Source organism: Monomorium pharaonis, chromosome 7, assembly GCF_013373865.1.
Source record: "Monomorium pharaonis isolate MP-MQ-018 chromosome 7, ASM1337386v2, whole genome shotgun sequence".
Classification (NCBI taxonomy): Eukaryota; Metazoa; Arthropoda; class Insecta; order Hymenoptera; family Formicidae; genus Monomorium; species Monomorium pharaonis.
The window spans coordinates 5,767,969-5,788,445 of record NC_050473.1 but is presented as its reverse complement, the minus strand read 5'-3'; the positions used below and the strand labels follow the sequence as shown (position 1 = coordinate 5,788,445).

The 20,477-nt window shown below is 36.2% G+C and overlaps 1 protein-coding gene across 3 annotated transcripts in view; it reads left to right on the top strand.

Moving 5' to 3' along the window:
* Window positions 1-2,644: 2,644 nt before the first annotated feature.
* The window catches only part of LOC105834310 (protein draper), a 33,918-nt gene continuing 16,085 nt past the window's right edge, over window positions 2,645-20,477 (top strand). For 2 of the 3 annotated variants that reach the window (XM_036289288.1, XM_012676700.3), the window contains exon 1: window positions 2,645-2,869. The gene's annotated coding sequence lies outside the window, so the exon portion shown is untranslated. The remainder of the gene's footprint in view (window positions 2,870-20,477) is intronic. The other variant, XM_012676701.3, reaches the window with a different exon arrangement.

Below are 20,477 nucleotides of genomic sequence, written 5' to 3'. Positions count from 1 at the left end.
ATCCGTTCGGTAGAATGTCGATCGTGCTAATAAAGAAACTTCACTGGTTGTCGCGCAATCATACAGAGATACAAAACTCTGGGAGCGAATTGATTTATTTTTGTTCACTGTGTCTGGACGTGCCGTACTTTTAATGTATTTTTCCAAATGTAACGGTCGCGCCAAGTGAAATTCTCGTGTGCGATTTACGTTTTACTCGTGTGTGATATATTATCCGTAATATCGGGAGTGCCGAATAAAGTATCGGACGATCGTTATTAATGTGAGGTTCGAGAATAGCAGGATGATGTCAGTAGAAAGCGGCATCCATGGAGTGACTCGGTAAATATATTATCTTTTCAAGTGATACATTTCTTTACCTGCTTTTGTGTTTGAGGTTAGGAATAATCATTTATCACATTTTCAGAATCAAAACCGGAAAAGGAATGTAGCAGTAGCAGCAGCAGCAGGAGCAGCGACAGCAATCGGTGAGTGAATTTTTATCAAATCAATTAATTGAATTTATATCATGCATGTGTGGTATTGCACATTTTTAGAACACGATTATGCACATTTGCATAAAACAGATTTAAAATATGAATGCGTATAATTGTAAAATTTACGGGTATAGCATGAAACAAAATCAAATAAACGTGGACATAGCATAGAAGATACTCAAAAAGTCATACATATTACCTACAGGATTCATAGATATTTGACTACATAGTTCAATGTGCACATTTTATGCACATAGAGGCGGTGATAGATGAAAACACCAAATCCATAAAAAGAGAGGGGACAGATGGTGCATGGAAAATCAAAATAACCTTGCAGAGATGACAGGTCAGCCAGGTGCCATATATCTATCGTAGATCTGGCATATTAAACCCACAAAAAAAAAACAGGTCAGCCAGACGCAGGTTGATGCGAAATATTAAACTTTAATGAGATTATTAATTTAGGATCTTTACAATACGAGTTACTGTAAACTGTCTTTGCTGTTTGACTGCACTTATTATGTAAAGATTATCTTTTTTATAAAATTATGTGATTATGTATTTATTAATTAAATTAAACCAGAGTTAAACACTAAAGTCATTTTATAGTAACTCGTATTGTAAAGATCCTAAATTAATAATCTCAGATCAGTCTTTCTGTAATAGTATCAATATTACAATGTGAAATAATATTATTATTACTGAAATACCAAGAATAATATGGGTTGATTATTATTTCTTAAAAGATATAAATATATAAATACTTTTTTGTAAAGATTTAATGATCAGACTCAGCAAAAGTAAAATATTAATTAATCTTTTACTTTAGATGGATCTATATAATCATTAAATTTTCACAAAAAAGTATTTATACATTTATATCTTTTAAGAAATAATAATCAATTTATATTATTCTTGGTATTTCGATAATAATAATATTATTTCACATTGTAATATCGATACTGTTACAGAAAGACTGATCTGAGATTATTAATTTAAGATCTTTACAACACGAGTTATTGTAAAATGACTGTTTAACTCTGGTTGTATTTATTAATTAATTTAATTAATAAATACATAATCACATAACTTTATAAAAAAGATAATCTTTACATAATAAGTGCAGTCAGAGTTAAACATCAAAGACAGTTTACAATAACTCGTATTGTAAAGATTCTAAATTAATAATCTCATTAAAGTTTAATATTTAGCACTAACCCGCGTCTTGCTGACTTTTTTTTTAAAGAGAGTTTAATGTGCCAGATCTATGATAGATATATGACACACTTGCTGACCTGTCATCTCAGTGCATTCAGGAGTAGCATAGAGGTTGTCAACTTTAGAAATAAATTTATAGATTTTAGAGATTTTTTATCATTGTCAACATTATCCCCTAGTTTTTTATGAATTTTGGCTCCTTACCCTTCTCAGGTTCCTCTCTGCTTTAACTTGTTGCACCAGTGCAGCTAAAAAGAACAGGCCTATAAATAATGCTGGAAGAGGAAATTTGCTTTTTACTCCATTTTTCAAAATTTCCTCGTCTGTATTCCAAAATATTAACATTGTTCAATTATTTAGTAATTGCCTGATTTATATATGATCAATCATTGTGAATTTTAAAGAGCAGAGTGAGAAATAAATTTCTTTTTCCAATATCTTTTAAGCATTTCCTAACATCTATTAGAAAATATATTAGAAAAATGGTACATTGAACTGTTCAAGAATTGTATAATTCTATTTCTATAAAAATGGTTATAAAAAATTATAAAAGGTATAAAAAATAATATCTTATGTTTATATATATATTTATAAGAATTTTTCATATTTTAAACTTCTTCAAATTTCTGAAAAAATACTTTAAGTCTTTCTGGAGGCAAGTTTTTTTCAGAAATGATAAAACGAGAAATGTTAGAATATTTCATGAAAAATTTTTATGATAGATTTTTTCTCAATACTTTTAAAAAGTGTTCCAAGTAATCAACTTATCTGCATATATATACATATTCATATTTATCCATTTGAATTTAAATAAGGTAGCAAATGTCTATGAATTCATTACATCGCGAATTCGCGCTCCTTTTCAACGTGCGCGCGCGCATGCGCGCCTTCCCGTTTGCCCGTTCGGCGGAACGACGAACGTAGATTCGTTTTACGGAAAAGAGCGGGGCGATCGAGTGAGGCGCACTAACCAGCCGGATGCCTGCGGGTCCGCTCTGGCTTCAGTTGAATGAGAGGCGCCGCGGCCGTAGGAACGTGTGTCGCCCTCGGGAACGCGTACTTCCCACCGTTGTTTGTGCGTCGAGCGAAAAACCTTTGATCCATCCTGTGTTGTTTGTTCCTGCGCCTCGCTGGGGCCCTGCAAGCACGCAGCTCGCGTTGTGGAGAATGAGAAAGTGAGTAGAATCGATTTTTTCGCGCTCCGAAAAAATACACATTTTCCGTGCGCGCGCGGAATTACGCATTTCGGAGGGGATGGAACAAAAAAAAGGGAATAGGAAAAAACGTAATGGATCGCCACGTACTGCCGCGATTGACCGGAGGTGAAGGTTGAAGAATCTCCCAGAGAGAAAGAGAGAGAGAGAGAGAGAGAGGGAGAGAGAGAGATCTACGCAGGGATAGCGTGCGACGCGTCCGGGCGTCGATCGAGTCTTAGATTTATCTTTATCTTATTTACCTTACAAATTTCTACGCTCGGAGAGTAAATAGTAAAACCACGGGCGCGTTGCGCAAGACTTCGTTACGCCCGACCTATCGATGATCATAAGTCGTCATCGCAGTCCTCGTTTAGATAAGAAATACGGGAAAATTCTAACGCGATACCTACCGACGCTCTCTCCGATTGTCCGCGCGAGATCGCCTACTCGCGGATGACGCGACGAGGAAGCGCGGAACCCGCTTGCCGGACCACGCAATAGGGGCATCAGCTTCATCCAGCTGGCGCGGCCCAGTTTTTGCTGCCGCACTCGACCGCGTTGGAACGTGACGTTCTGAAGTGTTGGCGGTCGCGTGTTTATAGTTGCGCGTTTCTCGAAATCGGCGGTGTCGGGGAGAGAAAATGTCGATCAGCCGTTCTCGGTTGGTTGCGGCGGTTGGCCACTTCGGTTTCTGCATACCCGGAGTAGCCTGGAGCGCAGATTACGTTGCAGTTAACTCGCTAATTGTAGCTTTCACCGGCGATTGACGATTGACGCGCGCGCACACAGTTGGAACAGTTCGAAAAACAGTTCCAATTCACTTCGATTTCCCAATTCGAAATCTGCGGAGACGCAAATCGCGCCTTTGCCTCGACGCTACGCGGATCTCTTGAAGATGTTTCGAAGATGTTTGTACGTCCTGTTTAATTAGAACAAGTCGTAATAATGTCAACGTGATATGAAAATCAATCGGGATTGATCGAAAAATGACTTTTAATAATTATTTTGGAACTGGAATGAGGTCAGTTAGGATTCAGGGCTCAGACAAAAGACTCAAACATATTGAAAGTTTGATTTGTTTGAATAGTTTGAAGTAATAGAGGAATATAAGCATCCACAGTTCGAATATTTCAGACAATTTGGACAGTTTTTCGTACAATATTTACAACATTTCAGAAACATTATACAGTTACTGTAACATTGCTGAAATGTTGCGTACTGTACGGATTAATCGCAGTCTGTAATGTCGATTCGTTATGTCTGAGGTTTGGCTTATAGTTTAGGTAGTGAAAAAGATTGGAGACTTAATATTCATCAAAGACAAAAGAGCAGTTTTGAGAAAATATAGATCGATCTATTCACAGTCTATTGTCTTTTATATTTAAAATAGTCTTAAGTACAATCATGAAATGTCACGAATTAATAGATCCATATTAGTGTCCTCAGACTATATTTCAGACTTAGAAAAGATCGGTTTTAGATATATAGACCATGGTAGAACATCAGAGTATCATAATAAGGATTTCATTTTGAGCACATGAAAGATACCCTTATGACATTACAATGTCACGAAGTGACAAATGATATCCTTGTGATATTATTATGTCTTCGGTGTCCTGAATATGAATATCAGCTTTAGATTCGAACTGTAGAGGATGGTTATAATGATAACTGATATTAACATATCATATGTTTGGATGGTATTTCCTGTTCAAAAGCTGAAATAAAACCTTAGAAATATAAATGTAAACTAGAAAGTATATATTTTTTTATATCTTTTCATAATACTGTCTCATATTTTGTGTAATAATTGTTTTCGCAGCATAATAATGAATCTCTGGGAAATTGGGTCTCAAAACTGGCATAATCGACTGCATTTCTTTTCTTTTTCTTTAAATATGAGTCACGAGTATACAAATATTTACAAGTTAATGTATATAAGGATTCCTTTCACTTCGATATGAAACATTTTTTGTCGATTGTACAAATGTTTATGCTGTTCCGCAAGACGTAACATGTAGCGCGTACTGTATATATAAAACTTAAATTAATACAGCGCAATGTTTAGTTTCCGAGAAAATAAGGGGTTGTCGTTTTAGAAAACCTAATACTAATGTTGGTACAGGTTTACCTGTAATTTAGAACTTTCAGATTTAAAGTGAATTCGAACAGTTTGAATATATTTTCGAAAGGTTCGAACTATTTGACGTTCAATCTTGAGATTTAAACTATTCAAACCATTCAATCATCTAACGTTAACATTGAACATCAACAGATATTACAAATATTAATTTTATTGAAAAAATATACGTTTCCACAATTTGTTTCCAAAATTGAATCAGTGTCACGTCTTTTGCGTTAATTTTATTATACGATATCTGCATTACATTCTAACATGTTCATCTCTTGTATTAAATTAACACAAAGTTTGAGTAGGCCATTCGGGGCACTCGATGCATGTTAAAATTTAACACAAATTTTCCAATTATGTATCCAGGTCATGCGTTTTTGTCACGTGCGCCAGCGTAACGAATCACGATGAAAGATGCGCCGTCACGTCTGGCGTATCTTTTCGACGTTTCTGGAATTCAAACCTTTCTCCACATCACCGATCGTCCATAAGCGAGATTCCCATTTGCCGAGGGACCGCTCATGAATGAACGGCTTTACTCACGCGGTATATGACTGTGCCTGCCACGGCACAGCGGCGGAGTCCTTGGCTCCGGTATGCGCGCAATCGCGCGATTATTATTCGCGTGACGCGGAGAAGTACGCGGAGTACGTAGCCGCTCGTAGTCGGCCGTAAAAATTCGGTCGAGCGTCCCAACCGGTTTTCGTTCGATCCTTCTCGAAAGTCCGTTATCTCGATCGCACGTCCCCAGGTTCGCTGCGCTCTTACCTGCGCGTCCGAGCGCAAACCTCATCGGCCTTCCATACGGACGACACGTTTACGAAACAAAACGGGTTGTTTGCGCGACGAGTGCGTCTCCTCGCGCGAGCTATTTTTGATTCCGCGCCAGTTAATCACTTCTCTATTTTTGTCGTCGCAGTTTGTACACGCTGAAAATCTTTCCCCCGAACGTTCGCAAGAGACTCGCCGTTTTTCCACCCTTGCGCCAAATTTAACCCTGGAACAACACACTTGATATTGCATACCAAGACTTTTTTTCGAAGATTGACATTTATTGAGAGAAAAAGTTGTTAAATCGATTAAACTTTTTTAACTCAAATATGTATAGTATTTCAATTACATAGTAAAAACAAATTCTGTGTTAAATTTATAACAGATGTGTGTTAATTTAACATATCATCGTTTTGTTACTTAGACTTTTGTATGTTAAATTAATATTAACTATTTTCAAGAGTTAAAATAAAATAATTTATATGTAAATACATAGATGTTTGGTGGTATATTTTATATGTGGAAGGAAACAGATAAATTAAATTACTTTTTGCTTTGTTAACAGTTACCTTGTGTTAAATGGACATATTTCTTATGTCATTAATCATAAAGGAATCGTTTTCTTCTATTGTTTGGTTTCTGCTAAGATTTTTAATACATAGATTATGTCAATTTAACATTTTAAAATCATAAATGACTACTTTCTTAAATGTTAAAATAACATTTGATTTTAGTTAGATTTAACATTATACAAATGTCAATTTAACATAAACTTCACTACCTGATCCAAATTTAAAAATTTTTGTGTTAATTTCTTACGTACTATTTGTGTTACTTTTTAAAACACATTTATTTTATGTTAAATTGACACAGAAATTTGAGTAGATAAACTGGGACATGTAAAATATGTTAAATTTAACACAAAATTTTTTAAAGTGTAAATATATAAATATTTAAAGTTTACACGTTGTTCCAACTTCTTGGTAAACTTATTTGTCATGATAAGCATGCGTCTTAATTCTTTTTCTTAAATGAAGACAGACACATATTCACCTGATAGATAAGTTTATCAAGAAATTCGAACAACCGGCCCTAAGTGTTTTATGTATTAAATATGTATCATTTTGACACGTTCATATAAAATTATAAATATATTAAAACGACTTTATATCATATATCAATATTACATTTTCGTACAATATAGAAAATCTTTTGTTATTATCTACATATTAATATTTAACTTAATAATAATTATGTTGTTAATTAAAATTTTCATTTGATTTGTATTTATATATTTCGTACATTTTTACGATTTATCATTTTAAGAATAAATTCTAAGAGAAAATTCATTTTGTACATGTTATACTCAAATGGCATTTGTTTTTAAAAGATTTTTGAAATCATTATAATTACCTTTTTTTAATTTAAAATTTTTAATTTTTTTAACATTATTTAAGAGCCAAATCTTTTATATTAATTTTTTCAACAATTAAATTTTTTTTAAATAACTATATTTCAATTTTTTTTTTATTGTACCCTTTTTGCTGAAGACGATTGAAAATGAATTGTTACAATATGTTCATTGCTATAAAAGTTATAAGCAGTCAAAGTTAAGTTGAATATGCCATTATACCTATCATGTCATTTCTACGAACAGAATGAATAGTATGTCGTGCTCGAATTAAGGGAGGGACGAAATATCAAAAGACAAGCTCATCGAGCGATATCGTACGTCGCGTCGCTTCAATAAAATCAGCTGTCATAACAATAACTGCGCTGCAGGTGTCTCTGTTTTTTCCGGCGCAACAAAATCGCGATTTCCACGTAAGAGCAGCGCGGACGTAAATTAAGCTAATGAAGGCCCCTAACGAAACGCGAGACAAAACACAGGATGTTGTGAGCGTATATTTCCGCTTTATTAAACGAAGATCTCTAATTTGGTTAACATCTTCAGTAACACAAAGTGCTTCTGGGCATTTGTTTTTTTTTTTTCTCTGAAAGCTGACAGACTTTAAACTGTCAAAGAGCATTTAAAGAACGATAAGATAAGCCGAGTATCAGGCGGATCGGCCACTGATCACTCTCTTCCGGCTATGTGTGCCGTGGGCTGTGACTCACTTATATTATTTTTCGTTATCTGTACGCTCGAAGCACCATATGTTTATGTTCCTGATCGCGACCGCAAGGTTCGCGATAATGTTCGCAGCATCCAAACGATGATTCATTTATAAACTCGATAGCCTTCCTTCGAACAGCGCTTTGTTGCTGCTCGCGTGACTTAAAACCGCCCCGTCCTACGTGCCGTATGTATTTCGCGAATATGATTGTGCGCGAAGGTAGCGGGACGACAATGACGAAGTCGGAGACAAGGCATCCTATTTACGTCGACTTCGTCGGCGGACAGTATATACGTGAATCGCGCAGAATGGAATACGGAGTCGTCGTCAAAGAGCGCGTTTGCCACGGCAAAGTGACGCTACGTCATTGTCGAGGGAAAGAGGGACAGAGGAGATGGGAGAGAGGGAGGGAGGGAAAGAGAGAATGACGAAGGCCGTGAGAGCACGAGGGGAATGAAAGCCCTGGACAGTGAGAGAGTGGACAGTGAGATAGAAAGAGAAAACGAAGAGAGAACGTTATTCTACCCGCATGCGGTTAACTAACCGCGCCGGATGAATGCAGGCGGAGTCCCTTCGCTCGATATGCTTGCGAGTAATACAGCGAACATGAATGACGCCGACCGAACGCGATACGAATGTTTATTTTTGATGTCGCGATATACATGCCGTTCTTTTGCGATGCGCGTCAGAAGGAGATAGCGTTACTTCTTCCGAGTTCATGTTGTCGGTCACGATTAACTTTAGACTGCTAGTCATATTTTTCTTGCTCTCCGATCTGAATCGGTGAAGTTTCTGACTGATTTGCAATGCTATACTTATAATTGTAATAATCGGTACGCTGAAGAAAAAAAAGTGTAATATATGCGACTATAATTGCATAGTAAAATAATTATAGTCAGGAATATAATTTTTGTAGTAATTATTGTTATAAAATTGGTAAGAATAATCATATGTTTATAGTGGATGCTTATAGTAATTGTTTTATGATATAACTTGCTATATTAAAATCTCCATTTTTGTTATGGCAACCATAACAAAAGTCATAAGTTGCATAGATCAATAATATGCTTATGAGAACTTTAATATAGTTTAAATAAACCCTAAATTATAAATTGTTAAATAACTGTAAAAATATGGTTGGGTCCAAAAATGACTATAAATCATAATAATATTATGATTGCTACAACTATTTTTTTCTCTCAGTATAATTATTAGTATTCTTACTAAACGGTATCAATAACACTACCGAAAGACAGTGCATATTTGATTGATAAATTAAATTTAAATTTTTGCATTTATTTAACGCAATATATGAATATATTTAAAGATAATATAAATGTTATGTATGGAATTAACACAAAGAATGTAACACTTTGAAATGGATTTAAGAACTTTCTTACACTTTTTTCTACTTTACAGGTTGCATGTTGGTTAGAATAACTAAATTGATACTGTTTTAATATAAATAAAACCTTGTTAAATGTTATTTAAGCATTTTAGTAACAAAAACTGTTCTAAACTTGGATTAGCACTTGGGTGAAAATTGGATCGACAGTAATGTAAACACCTACATCATTACTGACCCATATATCACCTACATTGTACTCCGGAGTTAAGGCATACTTTTCTTCATGCGTGTCGTTCGATCTACATTCAATTTGATTGCGACTCACGGTGATTCACCGTCTAGCTGGAAGTAGGAAATGTCGGTTTGACGTTTAATTAACATACATACTTAATGGCGATCTTCGCGACCCAATGGGAAATTTACGACGGTCGGGACGTCATCCGAGTTCGCGGAACGCACTGACGACTTTTCGCACGCGAGCCGAATTTTCCGACCGCGGCGCGGTTCCGATCGTTTGGGAACGCGAACGAGAACAGCTTGCACGCGCCGTGCAAGGCACGGTAATTAGATGCTTACGCGTGACTGGATTTTCCGCGAATGACAATGCGGTATGGAACTGTCGTCGTCGCGCCGGCTCTCCCACCAAGGTTATTTTCACGTAAAACGGTTCAATTGCTGTTCCGTGTACGCCGACGTCTCTCGCGTAAGATCTCGATTTCGCGGAACGCTTTCCGCATAATCCACTTGTCGGACTTGTTTTACACCTACATATTGAGACCATCTTGTACTCTCGCCTCTTCTCATTGTCTATGACGTGCTTATGCGGCGTTGGGCATTTCTTTGTCCAATTGAGGCTCACGTTCAATGTCTAAAGTTTCTCTTCTAGAGTTAGCTGCGAATGACTACATGTAATTTAAGATCTCATCTAATGTCAGCATAATTTAAACTCTTCTTTTTCTTTGTCTTCTTCCTGATATACAACTTAATATTGTATTATGCATGCACACAGAAAAATGCATATTGTATTTAGGTGGAATATTACTTGTTTCAAGTTTTTCTTAAGTATCCACACACATAAATCTATCGTAAAAGTTTATCACAAGTGTTAAATTTTTTAAAAATATAGGTATATTTTGAATTCTAGTAAGTTTTGTTTCAATTAAGAATATTAAGTTAATATAAAAATTCGATTTGCTTACTATTTATACTTATGATGTTTATAGTGATTGTTTTATAGTACAACTTAAAATCTCTACTTTAGTTATAGCAACCGTATCATAAGATGCATAGACCAATATTATGATTATAAGAACTATAATCTACTCGACTTCTGTTTGTCGAGTATAATTTAAACAAACTATGATTTATATTGTTATTAAATAACTATAAAAATTGTTAATTGTATTGTATGCATAATTAATTGCATGACTATAAAAATATAGTTAGGTTAAAAAATGACTATAAATTGTAGTGATATTTTGGTTATTGCAATTATATTTTTTTCTCGGTGTACTTGAAAGAAGAAAGCCAAGAAATGCGGAACTGTTTTTCCTAGCATGAGAATGATATTCTCTTTGTATGTGTGCTCGCGCGCTTTGTTGTCCGACAATGTAAATTTGTTTAAAAAAATAATGTTCTCAAACATCTCGAAACAATTGAGTTGAATCAGAATATGAATTGAATCGCTCAGCTTTCAAAAAAAGCGATAAATAAAGTGATTCTCCGTTACAAGTGTAAAAGATTGAACTGATCAACAATTACGCAAACAGAAGTCGAGTATCCTCTTTCCTAATAACAAATCCGAACTGCAGCCGGTTTACTTTCGTGCAAATAATACGTTTACCTCCGATACGGTAGCTAGCCAGGGTAACTGTTGGAAATCGCTGCTTAAGCATTTGATTTGAATAGTTGACGTTTCACGATTTCACGATCGTATAACGATCTAACCCACTGGATTACGTGACGCGACATGAAAGGACTGATTGACTGACTCGATAATCGGATCATTCATAATTAATCACCTGTGTACGATTTTGTGCATTCTAATTTGCTTTCTCGATTATAGTGTCCGAACAGACACTCGATACGCACGTTGGATATGCATTCCTTGCTGACGCTTTTATCATTATCAGCGACTACGTATGGAGAAGCAGGTCTTTCGGAAAGTAGGTCTTTGGAAAACTTCTTTTTTCTCACGGGAATTGTGCCTCGGTGCATATACGCGCAGTAGGGGCATGCATACGTCACATATGACTTCTTTTTTCTTAATACATAAAAATTACCATGGGTCCGCACCTGTTTGACGGCATGTTACGTTTAATGCATAACTTTCACTGTTGCAATACTCTCTTATTACATAAAGACGAGTCACGAAGCTTATTCAACCGCGAAGGGTTGGAACGCACGACGCACAGAAAAAATTTCCTCTTTCGTCAAGTTGGATGTGATGTTCGAATATAAAATTTTACGCGCAAACACATATCATTCTAGTGCTAAGAAAAGCGATTATTTAATTCTCATTTTCAGGAGAAAGATTATGGTGGCAGTCATCTATCAAAAAATAACCAACAACCATCATGAAAAACGAAGTAATATATACCACCATATTGTTCAAAGATCAAGAGAAGAGCTAAAAATGTTGTACCAAGACTCATATTACACGAAAAGATTGGAGAATCTTTTTTTAAACGAGGAAGAGAAGAAATGGAAAAAGTAGAAAACACTACAGCGAATATTATGTTTTTCTAACAATATATTAAAACTTGAAAAAATCAAGGATAATTAATAAATATATGAAAAAATAAACGAAAGACATTGCTGCGTTTCACGAGCGATTGTTCGATCGTAACTCGACGCAATACATTCTTCTTGTATCGATCTGCATAGAATACTCCCGATGGTGTCGAGTTTTATTTCGCACGATTAAGAACTCAAATAACATCTAACGTGTCACATCGATAAAGCGAATACATATCTACGCGATTGTTAAACATAACGTAAGAAAAAACCTTTGATTACAATGAGCCGCATTATCATGTTATCAAAGTGCTTTATGCTTCTCGAAACAGGCTTCTGTGAGTGAAACGTTAATTGTTAACGCGTATGTCACACCGATAAAGCGAGTATACACGTGTACGTGAATTGTTAAACATAACGTAAGAAGAAACCTTTGGTTACATGAGTCGCATTATCATGTTATCAAAGTGCTTTATACTCCTCGAAAGTGTTTCTGTGAGTGGAATACTAATTATTAACGCATACGTAATTAGCGAGAGAAATTACGCTACCAGTGCTCTTCTTGCACGCGTATAAGCAACGGAAGTGGAGAGTGCCTACGCACTTCGGCGGTCTTCTTCCGCTTACGTTCTTCTCCCGTGGATGCGTTAGGATCGTAACGCGACGAGAATCGTTGCGCAACATTCGCATTTTCGCATTATTATCATTAGAAAGTGCGCACTGCAGTCAAATTGTTTCTCGAGTGTGAACTGGTTTCCCCGCGACAAGCGTGTCCATCTTACGTGACTCGTTTTCTAGATCTGGATTCATTTAGCGAAACCGAGTCCGGACCGGCATACAAAAAAGAAAATGACATCAAACAATATTATCTCATAGGTAAGCGAGAATATAACTCTCGTTTAAAGAGTTTCTTAAATGTCAGCAAAATAGAGAAAAGCTAATAGATCTTAAGTAAAGCGACATTCCTTTATTTATCGGAAATTAATTTTTGTTTTTTATTAATCTTTTCTAAAAAAGGACATGGCATCGATACTCGCATCTCTCGAAGTATTGTTGTCGCTTTTCCGCGATGCCGATTGGTTCTCTCGTTGCGCTTACTTTGTGTTGCGAGAGTAATCATTGCGATTGAATTTTGACAGCTGTCAAATTTGTATAAATAGTTATCTATACCGGAAGAGACGGGGAGAGACGGGGAGAGACCGGGAGAGACGGGGAGAGACAGGGAGAGACCGGGAGAGACGGGGAGAGACCGGGAGAGACGGGCATAGACAGAGAGAGATGGAGAGAGACGGGGAGAGACCGGGAGAGACCGGGAGAGACGGGGAGAGACCGGGAGAGACGGGGAGAGACCGAGAGAGATGGGGAGAGACGGGGAGAGACCGGGAGAAACGGGGAGAGACCGGGAGAGACGGGGAGAGACCGAGAGAGATGGGGAGAGACGGGGAGAGACCGGGAGAGACGGGGAGAGACGGGAAGAGACCGGGAGAGACCGGGAGAGACGGGTAGAGACCGGGAGAGACGGAGAGAAACGGGGATTATTGCAAAACTTTTTTTTCTCTTGGTGTCATCTAACAAGCACAATATTATAATGTTTCGATAAAAATTCAAATTCAAATTTTTGATATGAAGATATTGTTATTTTCAACCCGCCAGCCTTTTCTTTCAATTCACGAAAATGATTATTGAAAAAAAATAAGTAAATATATATATATATATATTTAATATAATTTTACTTATACAAAATTACTTCATGTAAGTAAGTTATATTTAAGCTCCATTTAAACTCATCAAATTCCTCACAAAAGATTTTACATTCTCGCTCATGTATAGGACAATAATGATCGTTGATTTGATAATAATTTTTTTCTAACGACTCGCAATGATGACTGTCGCTCCCGAAACTAAACTAGATGACTGTATGCGCGTTATTTCTGTTTACGCGATAACCGTATGCGACGAGTGGGCGAAACGGTAATGACAATTCGAGCAGCAACGGAGTGTGCGTGCCTGCGTGAGCGTGGGTGATTTATCTGACTTGCAGCGCCGTATCGGCCTGCGCCGATACGGTCCATCGTTTGACATCGCGCATCCTCGTTAACTCACGTCCGAGATGCGTATCCGAGATGCACGATTCCGCGATTGCACGTACAATGCATATACTTGCAACATGTGCAACTATATTTACACACGAAACCGAGATTCGTGTCAGACGATTACGTGTGAGCGTTTAATTGCACCGTGCGAACGCACGAACTTTTCCGTTCGTATTCATTGATACGTCGGGCCAATCATGTAATTGCGTCGAACGAGATAACGACGGTTATCAACGATATATATAAAACGTTAAAACTCACGATTAGATAACGCGCAAGGCAAAACCAAATCCCTCGGCGGTTCATCGGCCGAGTGTCAATATTATTCAGGTATTATTCAAATTGCCAAACGACACCGAAGCGTGTACTTCCGGTTGGGTAAATCGATGGAAAATTCAAGGCGGTTCACTGTAACACGAAGAGGAAGTTAACGAACGAGATAATAAAAAATGTTTGTCAGAGTCACCGATGAGAGAAAACGAAAATGCATTCAGTGCTTTTCCCGTAACTATTTTACTACTCGCAGAATTGGAAGCAGAAGCGGTTTTCGCTTCTTTCTCCGAAATTGTTCGCGCGGGCGAATTATTCTGCAAATAAATTAATAATCGCTTTTCTGTGTATCGCACGTTCCCTTTTTAGTCTTATCAGTTTTGAGTGCTAATTCAAGTTTAGCGGAATTTTTGTTATTAAAATTATTAAAACGTTGGTAGCTTAAATTAACAAATTTAAAATAACGATTTTGTTTACATTAAAAGAGTGTTGATTTAATTAATAGTGAATTTTTACTCAGATTAGCATTAATGTAAGAAAGATGGGCGTCATTTTGACAACGACACTTGTATAAAACGTTGCCTTTCTCAAACAATGATCCCCGATATTTATCGCGTTCTTTGGACCTTTCGACTCTCACAGCCTTTGTTCGCGTCCAGGATCCCGACGGATGGCGGAGTGATGCACATCCCGCGGACGCATGCAGTGAGTTCGATGTATCGTTTTTATCGCGAACTCGCCCCACATCCTGTAACTCGCGCCTGCATACACGTACTCTCGCACCTACACGCCGCAAAGTCCGTGAACTCTTTCCTACGTAAACGAATTAATTCCCTCCTCGCCGGGGTCGCGCGAAGCCGAGGGGTCGCTCCCCTTTCGAGCGCGACGGTATAGAATTCGGTCGCACGAAAACGGCAGAATGAGCTCTCAGCCTTAATCTCATCGACAATCCCGGGCACAAACGTAGGCGGAATATTCGAGGCTACAAACTAGTTCGCTTTTACCACAGAAAAGCTTTCCCCTCGTGAAATCCTTTTTTTTTTTTTTTTTTTTTGTTATATATACAGGGTGTGCTGAAATACTGGTACGATCGGAAAGAGAAAATGACTCAATGTGCGACAAATGACTCAAAATGATGAGTCAAAATAAATTTTTCGTTTTTTTTAATTTTAGAAAAAGACTTCCAAGATTAACACGCGTACACTGATATACATATAACGTAATAGGTTTCGCTACAGGCTTTATAATATTTTGTTTACTTTATTTGGACTAATTCATTCCTTCAGCTGACTCTTAAGGTAATCGAGTCAATTTGTGTGAGACAAAGAGTAATTCATTTTTTTTACGCATGTATTTATTGTTCAGTTGTATATGATTGAAAACGTTGATGGTTTTTTCAAGGAATACAGCGTTGTATTCTACGAATTAAATTTAAATGGATTTTTTTCAACGTATTCTGTTTTTTTAATTCTTTCGAAAATAAGAATTAAGGTACGTTTGCACCAATTATAGAACTGTACAAAGGTAAAAAATAAATCGAATCAAATTTAAAGTTAATTTACGTTAGTACTTCATTAAAAAAAAACTTTTTTTTAAATTCTATTACTTCGACTTTTGAGAAAGAATGGAATTATCTCTTTTCCGATTGTATCGCGTATTTCAGACCACCCTGTATATAACTATTAAGTGGAACGTTATTTCGACTTCCTCTTTCTCGACATCGACGAAAATTTGCATTGCGAGCAGTCGCATGAAAAATTTCCACCTCCCCGAGGAAAAAAGGCACGAGACAAATAGCGTGGCCATAAATAAAAAACGCATCGGCACGAGAATTGCGTTTCATCATTGTCGTACCCCGTTATTTTAGACTCGTGCGATTGCTCGCGTCTGACAGCCGCTATTACGCGACTCGCGCCATTGGATGGGTTTCGCGAATTCACGTGCGTGCGTGCGTGCGCGCGTGAATTGTGTGTAACGTGCCCGAGTGTGCGTTCGTCTCGTCTGGCTCCGAACAATCGCGTTACGTTTCACCTCTTTCGCTCACGGAGAATGTCGTAACTGGGATGGTCGGTGACACGAAATTGTTATCACGCGCACGTTTGCACGGCGATAATTATCACGGTGACGAGGTATTTGCGTCTGCGGCATTTGTCTCCCGCGAAATCTCGAAGAAAAACCGCACTTTTCCGGGCGCGTCACGCGCCCGAGAAAAGGATAATCAACGCGGATGCATAATCCGGTCGGAGCCCGGAATAATTATTGTTACAGTGAGAATCCGAGAGCGCCCAGTACATACGCGAGATGTAACAAATCGCTGAATTAAAATTTGCGTGGCTTCCTGCTCTCTCGTGCGCTACGAAAAAAAAGTTGTTGACGTGACTGAATTTTTCACCTGATTATAAGTTTTTTTTAATTTTGTATTTTTATATATGTAACTTAAACGCAAAAGAAATCAGATGAGGGTAAGTTAATATTTTTTAAACAGAGTTAAAGTTAATGGCTTATTTAATTACAAGTTGCATAAAAAACTAATTCACTTGAAAATTGTATTAAGATTAAATTAAAAATTAATTTTGAAGAATTTATTACTGGTATTAATGATTACTATAAATAATAGATTACTAAATTATTATTTGTAATTGAGTAATGAAATAACAAAGAAATTTTTGTGTCCTATACATGGAAATGTAAGTTTGCTTTTAGATAAACTTTTAACTTGAAAGAAGTTAATAAGTTTAAGTTTATATTTTAAATTAGCTCATTTAAAATTAACTTCTAACTTTTTACTTGCCACTCAACGCTTTATAAACTCCTTTATATTGATGTTAATTAAATAATTGATTTAGACGCATATACTTAACTTAGTTTTCAAAATATTAACTTATCCAACCGTGATTTTATGCATTTAATGCATATATAAATACCGAACTGAAGAAATTGAATTAATTAAACAAGTCAGTCAAATTAGCAACTTTTTAAAAGCACATTAGTGATAACTGATAAATGAAAGAAAGGGGAGAGGATAAAAGGAGAGGCAGCACGCTAATGACGTAATATTCTCATAGACACGCGGTTGCGGTCGACCGATTAAATTCGTCTTGAAGCATCGCTCTAATCGGTCGGTCTAACGTTACGGCACTTCCGGTCGCCGTTCAACGAGCCGCCTGATTCGCGAGGTGAATCATAGGAGCACGAGTCACGCCATTGCAAAAACGTGAGGCAAACCGTATGTTCGACACGTGTGGTACAGCCTCTGATTCATGTACTCTACTCGATCGCGAGGCACAATTTCCGGTCGTAGGCACACGCAATTGATGAAATTTCATCCGTTGAAACCGGCTTCGCGGAACCATCGAATGCTCATCGACGAAAACTGCTCATCGATATTCCCAGCGAAATTTCTCTCTCCTCCCTGCCCTCCCCCGGCGGTGTGGCGCGATACGCATCCTCGTTCGACGGAATTACACCCCCATTCGAGTCCACGCTCAGGTGAAAATTCCCCTGTTGCGATACCGAGTTACAGGCGGAAACACACGGGCGATTATGCGGCACTTTTCACGCGCGTTTATCAGATCGGTAAAGCACGCGGATCGATAAAGCCGTCGCATGCATCTTGTAATGGAGTCGTCGCATCAACTGCAATGAAGCCTTTATTTAATTTATGTTGCCTGCTCGACGAGCCTTGCACGTCTTCGTTCTGTTTGCACCACTGTAGATTAACTTCGAACTCAATTTATCTTGTTTTTTCTCTAGTCTTTTTTTAGTTTCTAAGAATTATAATAAGATAGTAAGTTAAGCCGACATTCAAGTTAATATTAGTGCAAATCGGCCTTATAATGTGTCAACAATAGAATTTTTATGATATTATTTGATGATATTATTTTATAATATATTATTTGTAATATGTATATCATGATTATAAAACGATAATACTAGAATCGAACATCTTAAAAATAGAAGCAATTTAAGAAGTAAAAAAATAATAATAAACAATTTATTTAACAAGTTTCTTTAAAACAATTTCTTTGAAATAAAATTATGTTATGAACAAGAACAGACCACACATCTATGATCTGTTCTTAGTAATAGAAAAATACATCGATTTACGCATGATTATGTCTAATAGCATTACCGAGAAAAATACGGAAGAAGAAAATATAAACATACTAGTTTTAAGAAACTACAAACAAAAGTGATTTAATATTATTATTAACATAATTACTATCTATGATTTGAATATTATATCACAATAGTATACTCACTATTATTTAACCCTAATCCTACACATCACCTATCAAATAATTTGGTATTCTATATAAGGGTGTAATACACCCCAGTCTCTTTAAATGATTACTACTCCTATATTATCAAATATTTTAGTTAAAAAAATTTTTGTTACATTTTTCAAACTTCCAAAAATAATGTTCAAAATAATTATTTTGGAGCAATTTAAATTTTTTAACAGTGAAAAAAGTTTACGAAGCTAAGCAAAAAACTAAATCTAAAACTAAAATAAAAAACCAATGAGGTTTATTCTATCCCAGGTGTAGAATTAGGGTTAAACTGTGCAACTTGAAAAAAAAAAGAATTTTTTCGCTTTTGAAGAATTTATTTTTAGCAGATTTTATATAAGAAAAAGCCATAAATGTATAAACTTTAAGTTTTTATTTTGTTAATTATCTAATAAGATCATGCTTTATCGATATTTTTATCGATATAATGCAATGTTTAGTTTCCGAAAAATAAAGAAGTGTCGCAAGAAAGCCTGTGCAATTATTGGCGATTCTTTTTTATATCTAATATTGATTAAAAATTATTGCTTACTTATTATCTTTATCTGTATTTGTATAGTGATTTATGTTAAAATTTTATCTTTTAAACAATGTTGACATTGGCACGTTGACTGTCCCTCAAGTTATATATATTATATATCTTATCGTTGTATCGTCCATTAAAATTTCACATTATCATAAGCATACACTCAAAAGAAGTATTTTACATTCAAAATGATTTTTTTCATAATCTCATATTCTAAGCATAATGTTTTACAGCAAACATATTCCTCTTTCAATAAAGCATTCGTCGCAAATTTATGATATATTATTCTGTTTTTGCTTGTATTAAGAGGAATATCTTATATTAAAAAGAATATGTTGATTTGAAGCAAAGTGGTCTCTTACGTGCAACACGGAAAAAGCAACGAGAGTGTGCTTCTCCATTTGTAAGAATAATATGTTTATACTATCTTTTTCTTGATTTTGGAAGGAATCTTTTTGAAGCTAAGAGTAAAATCCTCTAAGATTTAGAGAATTCCACATACATCGAATTATTATTTTGGAGGGGAGGGTATATAATAAAATGTTGAATGATAACTAAAATTACATACTGTGTTGAATGGCGCACTACTTTTGTTATTAAAAATTTTATATCAATGGGGACCCTTATCATTGATAAACGTTTTAAAAAATTAAAAAATTCTTTTATATTAATACGTTGCTTGTATGCCCAACGAATTTTGTATATCTTTCTGTTATATATTACGACAGAATTTTACTACAAACACATGGAAAAAGCAATATATTGATACTAGCTAACTAGTAGTCTACTTGAAAATAATCTTATTAAGGATGTATAATACACAAATAAATATGTATAAAGATGTATAAAAACAACGGTACAATTAGAGGATTTAAACAGTGCACTTTGTACTCTACATTGTTGTCTAACTACTTAAGTCACTTATCTGGTCATGATTACATTTCTTTTCCAAACAATTTGCAAAATTTCAATAACTATCCAGAGCGACCGCTTTAAAGTCGACGCGGCTACACAGCACAGAACCCGATAGTGTTGAACGGACATCCTCGGACTCGAAGTCCGAGAGCTTGACGTCGAATCAAGATCCGCAAATTAAGCCACTGAGCGACAAGTGGCTTTGTTGCAATGTGATTCATTATTACGGACAGTACAGAGTGTAAAGTCGAGCGCGTGTTGGGCTTCCTGTCGAGCGATTAAAAGCCGCATTGCATAGGATCCAGTAAAATGCGTTTCTATCCCCCCGAGGAATTGTGTCGCGGGTACAATGTACGCGAATACGTACGTGCACATTTCGCAGTCGCTC